The sequence below is a fragment of the Rhincodon typus genome, chromosome 13 (genome assembly GCF_021869965.1).
Source record: "Rhincodon typus isolate 14 chromosome 13, sRhiTyp1.1, whole genome shotgun sequence".
NCBI classification, from domain to species: Eukaryota; Metazoa; Chordata; class Chondrichthyes; order Orectolobiformes; family Rhincodontidae; genus Rhincodon; species Rhincodon typus.
In genome coordinates, this window is record NC_063344.1 from 5,801,322 (window position 1) to 5,813,959 (window position 12,638).

The following is a 12,638-nucleotide window of genomic DNA, read 5'->3' on the forward strand; positions in this document are numbered from 1 at the left end:
TGCTCCTCTGATGCTGCTTGGCCTGCTGTGTTCATCCAGCTCTACACCTTGTTATCTCAGATTCTCCAGCATCTGCAGTTCCTACTATCTCTGAGGCAAGTGCTTGTTATGGTCTTGATGAAAGGACAATGCCAGCTGGTTCTCACTGGGAATACCAGCTCAGTTTGCACAGCCTGTGCTCTGAGCAAAGCCACAGTATGACAGCAGACAGTGCCCTGGCCAAAGCAGGGATGCCCACCTCAGCTCAGTGGGCAGAACTGTAGAATGCATTGCTCTTTCAATCAGGGGACCATCTCAAAAGGAGACAGCCAAGAGTAACACCAGAAAATATGCCCAACAGCTTAGAGCACCACTTCCAAATAGAGAGGTGATTTACAGAGGGAGAGTGGTATGGAGGCACACATCGGAGCACAAAAAATATGCAAGCAAAACCATACGGTCCCTCAAGCCTGTTCTACCATTCAGTAACAACCACGGCTACTCTTCCGTTGCCACTCCACTTTCCTGCCTGCTGCTTCTGTCTCTTGATTCCCTGAGAGATCAAAAATCTATCACTGCTGTGAATACATTCAGCATCCACCGTCTCCTGGGTAGAGGATTCCAAAGATTCACAGACCTTTTGAATGAAGAAATTTCTCATTTCAGTTCGAAATGATCACTCTCTTCACCCAAGGACTCTTTGCCGATGTTCAAGATTTGCTGGTCAGGGGGAGCAAGCTCCCAGTGTGTGTGTCCTATCAAGCTCTTTCAGAATGCTATCTATTTCAAAGCAATCACTTTACATTCAGAAGTCCTCAGAACAGCTTGTCAGTTCACCCAGTCACTCTCAGGATAACCCTCCCATTCCAACAACCTATAAAGCCTATTGACATCTAGTCAATCTAGCTGCTCCACCTCCAATTTCTTCCTGAAACATGCAAACCAAAACTGAACACAGTACTCCAACTGTGGTCTCACCAAAGCCCTGTAAATGCTCAGTTTTGTATTTCAATACACTTGCAAAAGAGCCCAACATTCCAGATGCCTTCTATTTGCTTGCTGTATCTGTATGCTAACTTTGTCTTATTTGTATGTAAACAAAAACATCCATGACATGGACATCTACAGGTTGGCACTTTTAAGAAAATAGTCGGTTTTGCTATTCTTCCTACTAATGTGAATAATTTTACACATGTGAACTCCACTTTTGCCCATTCACCTATCTTATCAATACCTCTTAGCATTTCTGAAGAAGGGTCTAGGCCCGAAACGTCAGCTTTCCTGCTCCTCTGATGCTGCTTGGCCTGCTGTGTTCATCCAGCTCTACACCTTGTTATCTCAATACCTCTTCATGTCCTGGTTTAGTCCTGCTCACTGCTAACATTTCTATACATAAATGGTAAATGTTCCAAATTTTCTGCATGTTGAAACAGTCTTTTCTTATACTTTTTGTCTGATCACATTCCTGGGACGACCATCGGAATATTTTCCTATTCTAATGGCACTACGCAAGTGAAAATTGTTGTTACTGTTTTTGGCATGTCTTCCTACTTAATTCCAGTAAAGGTGACAGTCCTGGATATCATCTCTCTCACCTTCACAACAACCACCTCCTCCACAGAAAATCAAAGTGTGCCCAGTTTTCCCCACCTACAACTGACACAGTTAGATCAGCTACACCATTGTTATTATTCAGAATTTGGAATGATGCAGTGGTTAACTGTTTCACACGTCTGTGTCAATTAGGAACTACCTTGCCCTTCCCTATCTCATCACCTCTTTCAGCCCCACAATCCTCTGTGAAATCAGCACCCCTTCAATTCTGGTCCTGTCACCATCCCCAATTTTAAGTGGCCCCTCATTGGTGGTCAAGCCTTTAGGCGTCAAGACCCTAAGCTTTGGAATTCCCTGCATTGCTGGATTTATTTATAAGGTAAAGGTACTAAGGGTGGCAGTACTGATGAAATTAAAATACAGATCAACCTGAATGGCAAAATATGCTCACAAATCTGAGTAGCCCACTTTCATTCTTTTGTTCCTTTGTCCAAACGTAGGATGCCGATTTCTTATCCCCCAAGAATGAAAATGCAAAACAACTCAATTTCTAATTGACAATAACATAAAGGATCGTTATAGTGAATAGAGATTTGAGGAGCCTTGAGATGAAGTGCAAGCTGTCATAGGAAACATAGGAACAAAAGTAGGCCATTCAGCTCACATCTGTTCTACTATTCAAGGAGGTCATGGCTGATCTGTGGCCTAACTCTATATACCTGCCTTTGGCTCATATCCTTTCATCATTTTGCTCACCAAAAATTTTTATCTATGTCAGATTTAAAATTAACAAATGATCCTTCATTCACCGCCATTTGTGCAAGAGAGTTTCAAACATCTACCACCCTTTCTGTGTTGAAATGCTTTCTAACGTCTCTCCTGAATGGTCTAGCCCAAACGCTCAGACTATGACCCTAGTTCTAGTGTTTGGGGCGGGGGGAGCTGTTTGGTTTAACTCAATTGGCTGAACGGCTGGTCTATGATACAAAGTGATGCCATCAGTGTGGGTTCTATTCCCACACTGGCTGAGGTTACCATGAAGGACTCTACTTCTCAACGTCTCTCCTCCCTGAAGGAGAGTGACCCTCAGGCTAAGCCACCACTGCTCATCTCTCTCTCTCTCTCTAATGGGAGGGCATTCCAGTGATCTGATAGGACTATGGTGAGTTTACCTTTACCTTTAATGTTGAGGACAGTGTAAGTACGGACACCCAAACCTAGAGTTATTCCAGATTAATATCTTCAATGTGCAGGCAACAGTCTTGTTTTCAAGCTCAAGAGGAAGCAAAGTCTTTCTGAGAAAAAGTGTCTGGATGTCACAATTATGGTCATTAAAGGGAATCAAGAAGTTGGTTAGGGACAGGTAGATCTGAGCATATGTGTTTTGTGGATATTGTGGTGAAATGGAGTTTTAATTGCATTTGCATTGGAGGCTTGGCCATGCTAATCATTAACTGCATAGTCAATGAACGATGGGCTTGAACCCTTCTGCTTTTAGCCTGCTGCAGGGCAGTTGCTGGCACATATATCTTCAAAACTGTGAACGTGGAGCCTTGCCAAATTGATAAATGAAGTTTAGTGGTGATTAGTGTTCTGCTGCCTGCATGATTCACTCCATAGAACGTTCCACAAAGGACTCGAGTCACCTAAATACAAACTAGGAATACAATTAACATAAATTATTAGGCCAAATCAAATTAATGCAGTTATTCTTTTTTTTGAAACGACTGTTGGTTGTTCTCCCATGAAGGAGAGCATTACATTTTAAATTCTCATTAATTCTGAACTCCATTACGTTTCACTTAAGAGTTCTTTGTACTCGGGATCAATAGTGATTCATTGGGAAGGATCAAGACATGAGAGAGAGAGAAGAGGACAACCTCAGAAGACAGGAACAGGAGAAAAAGGGAAAGAAAAGATTGAGCTGAGGAAGGAAATGATGAAATCAAGAAAGAAGCCTACTGTAACCTATGAGGAACTCTGTCCTCTGTGTACAAGTTATGAAGTCAGAAATCAGACAACATCAGGTTATAGTCCAACAGGTTTATTGACTGCTCTAAAAGCTTGTGTTTTCAAATAAAGCTGTTGGACTATAACCTGGTGTTGTGTGATTTCTGACCTCGTCCACCCCAGTCCAACATCGGCACCTCCACATCATGTTATAAAGAACAGCATTAGTAACACAGGGGCACACACGATAAATTATATGTAGAAAATAGCTGAGCAAATGCTGAAACTATTTCAGATGAATGATTAAGATTACATGTAAACTACAAAAGGGGCATTCTTATGGTCTGTGAATGGAAAGCACAGGAACCTCAACTGAAAGCAATATTTGCCACTGAATATATGGTAAATCATGTGGCCAGTTATATGTTTTTGTCACCAGTTTAGTGAAGGTATTTTTTTGTGAACATGCTTTATCTTCTTTAAGACACACAATCTCTCCAGTGCCCAAAGCACCCTCTTAATTAATACAAGGGATTCTAGACATTGCACAAAAACAAACCTTCTTTACTGACGAGCAAATAGAGTTTAACCTTTAAACTTTCATAAGTCATTTCATGGAAAATTGGTCTTAGTGGGGAGCTTATGCCTTCTACAAAGCACATTTCAACTGCATGGTATATAATATATCAATGTCTGATAAATTCTAGCCTTTAATAAAGCTACATACAATGGCATACCAAGAAATCAAAGTGATATCAAAGAAGATAGATGGGAAAGTGTGTTAAGAGATTTCTGTAGAACTAGGAGAGAATACACATCACACACAGAGGCAGACATTAACCAAACCATTGACAGAAACAGTGAATGACAACAGAAATAAATAACAAAAAGACATGAAAGCTGCCCAAAAATTTTACAATATTACTTTTCAAAGCAACAGAGGAGCAGGAAAGTTGTCATTTCAGGTTGGGACCCTTCTTCAGATCCAACCCGAAACGTCAACTTTCCTGCTCCTCTGATGTTGCCTGGCCTGCTGTGTTCCTCCAGCTCCACGCTGTGTTATCTCAAACCATCATTATAGTATACTTTACAATTTTTATGAAGCTCAGCATTACATAAAGAATGAGTTTTGAATTTACTGAACAGAAGCCTTTAATTTAATTCTTAAAAAGACAAAAGCTGCATTCCAGTCATAGAACATAGAACCACACAGCACAGGAATGTGTCCTTCGGCCCACAATGCTGTGCTGAACATGACACCAAATGAAACTAATCCCTTCTACCTGCCCTTGCTCAATATCCCTCCATTCCTTGCATATTTAAGTGCTTATTTAAAAGTCCCTTAAATGCCCTTATCGTATCCGCCTCCACCACCATCATCACTGGCAGTGCATTCCAGATTCCTACCACTCTCTGTTTAAAAAACTTGCCCCTCATATCTTCTTTGAACATTCCTTCCTCTCATCTTAAATGCATGCCCCCTGGTATTAGGTATTTCAACTGTGGGGAAGATTCTGACCGTCAACCCTATCTATGCCATCTCAATATTATAGATTTCTATCAAGTCTCCTCTCAGCCTCCACTGCTCCAGAGAAAAAAAAACCTGAGTTTTCTAGCCTCTCCTTATAACTCATACCCTTTAATCCATGTATGTGGCTGCCGAAGGTCGGTCACTTTGCTGGATTTGCTCATCCAATTGCTTTTAGTTTCAAGGCAGTTTGTAAAAATACCCGAAGAATTTATCAGAAGGCTGTAGCTGCTTCGTCAAATTTTTTTGGAGATCTCTGTCTGTGGCAACTGAATGATCAAAATCAACAGTGTTTGAAACTTACAACTTGTGCTGAGGCAGAGGTTAAACCCTTGATCCATCATTGTCTCTTCTGAACCTCTCCAAAGCCTCCACATCCTTCCTGTAATGTGGTGATCAGAATTGAATGCAATGCTCTAAATGCAGCCTAACCAAAGTCTTATAAAGCTGCAACATGACATCCTGACTCTTGTACTCAATTCCCCGACCAATAAAGGCAAGCTTTCCATACGCCTTTCTAACCACCTTATCTACTTGTGTGGCCACTTTTAGGGAGCTATGGACTTGAACTCCATATGAGACCACATTCAAAGATGGTGACAAATTTGCATAACTGCATCTTCTATTATCTGGCACCATTGAAATGGAGACAGTCTGTCAGGAAAGATGCAGCAGAACTAATTATTCTACAGGAAAATGAATGGGGACCATCTCTCACAACATTACCAAAGCCAATAATGTGGCCACTCAGCTGGAGACAGGCCATTAGACAGCCTGGCAAATGGAATACACTAGCCATGACCACATTTGGATCACTGGTCAGTTGGGGAATGAAAGTCATGTGACAAGCCAACTAACCCTGAGTGGGTTCAACTGACTGTTTTCAGAACAGAACAAGCATCTGGGACAATGACGGACCCACACTGATGGCATCACTTTGTATCATAGACCAGCCTTCTGATAAATTCTTCGGGTATTTTTACAAACTGCCTTGAAACTGAAAGCAATTGGATGACCAAATCCAATAAAGTGACCGACCTTCGGCAGCTACATACATCTTTAATTTCACTGGATTCTGAATCGCTTAATGTGTGTGTGTGTGTGTGTGTGAGTGAGAGTGCGCTCGTGTGTGAGCACCTGTGTGTGAGCGCCTGTGTGTGAGAGAGTGTGTGTGGATAAAATCTGGAATGATCTATTATTATTTTACTTAGTGTTGGTTAACTACAATAAATGCCATAACTTCTTGATAGAATTCTCAAGAAATCCAGTCTGATTGGGTTGCTTGTAGTTACCATGCACAAATATTTAAATATTCTCTGGATAGACAATATATCCCTTACAAAAAACCTATAGCTGCTAAGTGAGGAACGAGGGAAATGGGACGCCATGTGGCCCTTCCTGATTTGATCACAACACAACATAATGTACAACATCACAACAGTCCTCCTGGTTTTGCAGTAGTAATGCATTGGTACTGCAATAAGCTGGACACTACATAATTTTATCACGATAAAGACATTCTACCTTGTGTGTACTGTTCAAAAACAATGCATCCTCTCACTCATCATGAAGCATACTATCTTTAGTATGGAGGGTGACCAGCCATTCAATGTTTGAGAGCCAGAGAAAGCAAAAAGTTTTGAAGAAAAGAAATATTAACTCTATTTATCGATCCTCAGGTGTTACCAGACCTGGTAATTATGTTATGGTACTAACAACTAAGAGGTGTCAAGTGTGAAACCCCACCAAGAGCCATAGAGACATCCAGCATGGAAACAGACTGTTCAGTCCAACCTGTCCATGCATATGTGCCTCAGGAAGTGACAGGGTGAACTACCGTTTTGGTGGAAAACCTCATGCCATTCAGTAGAGGAAGCTGAGACCTCAATCATTGGTGACTCCATTATTGCCCTTAAATTGGAAAATAAACACTGCCTACTGATGCTGGCTCCATTTAAGAATAGTCAAAAGAAACCAGCATATTCCACAAAGTTTAAGCATAACATACATTCATATTTTACATGATACTCAGGCAAAAGCAAAGGTATTGTGCATAAAATTTTGAAACTAAGGCCCTGAATAGTTTATATATGTGCTCTGAGGAAGGGTCACCGGACCCGAAACGTTAACTGTTTTTTCCTTCACAGATGCTGCTAGACCTGCAGAGCTTTTCCAGTAACAACAAGGTGCAGAGCTGGATGAACACAGCAGGCCAAGCAGCATCATAGGAGCAGCAAGGCTGACGTTTTGGGCCTAGACCCTTCATCAGATTCTGATTCAGATTGTGTTCATCCAGCTCTACACCTTGTTGTCTCGGATTCTCCAGCATCTGCAGTTCCTACTATCTCTGAGCTTTTCCAGTAACTTTGTTTTTGTTATATATGCTGAAAATAGTTTACAATCTGCCAGAAATGTGGATTGTGTGCCTTCTCTACTTCAAGTTCTCTCATATTCCATCTGTTACAAATCTCTTTGTTTTTGTCATGGAGTCATAGAGATATACAACACGGAAACAGACCCTTCGGTCCAACCAGTCCATGCCAAACATAATCCCAAATTAAAGTGGTCACACCTGCCTGCTCCTGGCCCATGTCCCTCTAACCCTTCCTATTCATGTACCCATCCAAATGCCTTTTAAATGTTATAATTGTACCAGCCTCCACCACTTCCTCTGGCAGCTCATTCCATACACGCACCACCCTCTGCGTGAAAAAGTTGCCCTTTAGGTCTCTTTTAAATCTTCCCCCTCTCACCTTAAACCTATGCTGTCTAGTTTTGGACTCGGCTACCCTGGGGAAAATACTATGGCTATTCGCCTGACGACCCTCATGATTTTATGAGCTTCTATAAGGTCACCCCTCAGCCTCCGACATTCCAGGGAGAATAGCCCAAACCTCCACAGCTGCTTTTGGCAACATCTTTTTAAATCTTTTTTGAACCCTTTCAAGTTTCACGACATCCTTCCTATAGCAGGGAGACCAGAATTGCACACAGTCTTCCAGAAGTCATTCCTTTACCCATCCACTTTCTTTCCCTCTCCCTCTCTATTCTTGACCATCTCATCCACTCCTCACCCTCTCTTTGTTTCAAAGCAACCCTTTGTCCTTTCCCATCGCCTCTCTTTCCCATAGTTATGAATACTGAATGCACTGTCACATTGTACAAGACACTTGCTGGACCTCAGCTGGCGTACGGTGTACATTATAGGAAAGAAGGAAACACATTGAGGTAAAGATTTAGGAACAGACTGACTCAGAAATGTTGTTGCCTACTTTTGGGAGACCTACAACTGCATCATTAGATTGGAAAACCTTGTATTTTCCAGGTCACATCACTGAAAGCAGAATTTAATGCTTAGCTCAATTAATGAATATTAAAACTCAACTGCAGTGTGTTAATTATCATGAGAAAGGATGTTATTAAGTCCTTTATAGAAAGAACTTCAAATGGCCATTTAGCAAAGAGTTTATCCAGCTTCAACCAACCTGGCATATTTTTTCCTCTTTCATTCATGGGATGGGAGGGTCACTGGCTGGGAGAATCAGTGTGCTTATAAGTTTATTAAAGTTTTAGTTAGGAGTAATATATGCGAATGCTTTATAACTTCTCACTTGCAGCTAAAATTAAATTACTTATAACAAACAATAATTCTTGTTTCATGCAGAAACCTGGTCTGTGCTTTCTCTAAACTTAGTCTTACCGGTCTGGTAAATTGAGCTCCTGCATATACCTGAGAAGCAGCTTTAACATTTGGTACACCTCCAGGAATAGTGGGACAAGATTTTACAGTGTGTTACCCCAGTGAGTCGCGACAGAAAATCAAATCAATGTGAAAATCAAACCATAGGGCACCTACCAATATCACCAGCAGATATTTTCACCATGTTGAACGTAGAAGAAGACTTTATCCACTGGATGAAATGCACAACTGCATCCTAATTCTTAAAAAGTAGTCAATTTAATATTCTCTTAACTTTTAAGTCGGTGGCTTGTGATCAATCGCTGCATTAATAACATTAAATTATTAAACATTTAATTAGGATAGTTGAAGTTGGCAAGAGCATTTAAACTTAGTTGTAAATAGATTTTTGACAGGCTTCCCTAAGGGAACCTTCCCTAGCTTGGTCCTGCAGATTACAGGAACTCTATTGCCTTCACAAAAATAAAGACCTAAATGAAGTTTGTATTTGGAGCAGTTTTTTAAATAGTGAACTCAATGTCACTTTACATGAATGTTAGGTCATGACCAGCCACATTTTTTGATCCAGGAAAAACTACCATGTAGCAGAAATGCTCTATTACAAAATAATTTTGTAGCCATGTGTGCCTCCCATTTGGTCCTCCCAAAATATAATTCTTACACTCAGAGCCATAGACATTCAGCATGGAAACAGACCCTTCGGTCATACATTCAGTCAATGTCAAACATAATCTCAAACTAAACTAGTCCCACCTGCCTGCTCCTGGCCCATATCCCTCCAACCGTTACTATTCATGTACATATCCAAATGTGTTTTAAATGCTGTAATTGTACCCACATTCACCACTTCATCAGAAAGTTCATTCCACACGCGAACCATCCTCTGTGTAAAATATTTGCCCCTCATGTCTTTTTTAAATCTCTCTCGTCTCATCTTAACAATGTGCCCCTAGTCTGGAAATACCCCATCCTAGGGAAAAAACAACTGCCATGACCGCAACTCATCCCTCACACCCCGTCCACGCAATAAGAACCAAAAAAGAATCCCCCTCGTCCTCACGTACCACCCCACCAACCTCCGGATCCAACGCATCATCCTCCGACACTTCCGCCATCTGCAATCCGATCCCACCACCAAAGACATCTTTCCCTCCCCACCCTTATCTGCTTTCCGGAGGGACCACTCTCTCCGTGACTCCCTTGTCCGCTCCACACTCCCCTCCAGCTCCACCACACCCGGCACTTTTCCCTGCAACCACAGGAAGTGCTACACCTGCCCCCATACCTCCCCCCTCACCCCCATCCCAGGCCCCAAGAAGACTTTCCACATCAAGCAGATGTTCACCTGCACATCTGCTAATGTGGTATACTGCATCCGCTGTACCCGTTGTGGCCTCCTCTACATAGGGGAAACCAAGCGGAGGCTCGGGGACCGCTTTGAAGAACACCTACGCTCGGTTCGCAATAAACAACTGCACCTCCCAGTCGCAAACCATTTCAACTCCCCCTCCCATTCCTCAGACGACATGTCCATCCTGGGCCTCCTGCAGTGCCACAACGATGCCACCCGAAGGTTGCAGGAACAGCAACTCATATTCCGCTTGGGAACCCTGCAGCCCAATGGTATCAATGTGGATTTCACAAGCTTCAAAATCTCCCCTCCCCCTACCACATCCCAAAACCAGTCCAGCTCGTCCCCGCCTTCCTAACCTGTTCTTCCTCCCACCTATCCCCTCCTCCCACCTCAAGCCGCACCCCCATCTCCTACTGACTAACCTCATCCCACCCCCTTGACCTGTCCATCCTCCCTGGACTGACCTATCCCCTCCCTAACTCCCCACCTACACTCACCTTTACTGGCCCCATCCCCGCCTCTTTGACCTGTTTGTTTCCTCTCCACCTATCCTCTCCTCTATCCCTCTTCTATCCGCCCCCCACTCTCTCCCTATTTATTTCAGAACCCCCTTCCCCTCCCCCTTTTCTGATGAAGGGTCTCGGCCCGAAACGTCAGCCTTTCTGCTCCTATGATGCTGCTTGGCCTGCTGTGTTCATCCAGCCCTGCACCTTGTTGTCTCGGATTCTCCAGCATCTGCAGTTCCTGCTATCTCTGCCATTAACCATATCTGTACCCCTCATTATTTTATAAATTTCTATAAGATCACCTCTCAACCTCTTACGCTTCAGTGAAAAAAGTCCCAGCCTATCCAGGCTTTCAATATAACTCAAACCTTCCATACCCGTTAACATTCTGGTAAATCCCTTCTGAACCCTCTGCAGCTTAATAATATCCTTCCTATAACTGAGTGACCACAACTGGACACAGTATTTCAGAAGAGGCCTGATCAATGTCCTGTACAACCTCAACATGACTTCCCAACTCCTATACTCAAAGGACTGAGCAATGAAGGCAAGCATGCTAAACACCTTTTTAACCATCCTGTCTATATGTGACACAAACTTTAAAGAATTATGATGTACCTTCACCCCTAGGTTCCTTTGTTCTACAACATATCCAAGGCCATACCATTAATTGTATAAGCCCTACCATTTGTTTGTTGTACCAAAATGCAACATCTCACATTACCAGATTGAACTCCAACTGCCTTTTTTCAGCCCATTGACCCATTTGATCAAGATCACTTTGTAACCTTAGAAAACCTTCTTTACTGTCCACAAGGCCACCAATTTTGGTTTCATCTACAAACTTACTAATCATGCTTTCTACATCGTCATCCAAATCATTTATATAAATGACAAACAAAAGAGGACCCAGAACTGATCCCTGTGAAACACCATTGGTGACAGGCCTCCAGTCTGAAAAGCAACCCTCCACCAACACTCTGTCTCCTTTCGTTAAGCCAATTATGATCCAATTGGCAAGCTCACCCTGAATTCCATCTGACCTAACTTTACTAATTAGTCTACCACGTGGAACCGTGTCGGGCTTTAGTAAAGTCCAAGTAAACAATGTCTACTGCACTGCCCTCATTAATCTTTTTGGTAACTTCCTCAAAAAACTCTATCAAGTTTGTGAGACATGATTTTCCTTGCACCAACCATGCTGACTATCCCTAATCAATTTTTGCCTGTCTAAATGTCTACAAATCCTATCTTTTATAATCACCTCCAACAATATACCCACAACTGAAGTCAGACTCCAAACTTAATATGAAAAACATATGGCCCACAGGCTATGGTCTAGCAATCCACAGGACACATCAAATAGCAAATGCACTCATGATAAATCCACACATTTCTCAGAAATCTCCTGCAGATGTTAGTGACACTGTGGGTCACCAAATCTCATTAGAGTTTGACAATAGATTACGGTTTCTTATGAAACTCCCCCAATAGCCATTCCAGCATGGAGTGTCTCAAAGACAGTGCTCACATTTTGGTGGTTCATCCTCCTCTTCCAGGACTATGAACCCCAGGATCAACACGGAATCACAGGCTTTTTCACAGACAGTGAGCTTCACTGAGCTAGCACTGCCCCTGGGTGTTTTCTTTCCTGAGCCTAATGTTGCTCAGTAGCACCAAGCAATCATTGGGCCTTCAGTACTATTCTCTGCTCCTTTAAACTACTAGTAATACACAGCTTCTTCTAACCTCCCACAGCTCCTACGACATCTCCTGAGCCCTATCTCTAACACACAGCTGTACCTATTGATTCTTAGAACTTAAGTTCTGACTTCACTGAGATATCCAACTGCTTTTGATGTCTCACTGCACCACAACTATAGTATTAATGCTGCACTGACTGGCTCTCAAAACCCCTCCCGAATTCTGACCGCACAGAATCAGTGACTGTAACAATGTTTTCTCAGCAGCACACAATAAATTGTACACAGCAATAAAAAAGGAGCTCATCACAGAACAGGTCTGCGCCTCTCTCCCAGCAGAAATGTGCCCATTAAGCAGGTTAGG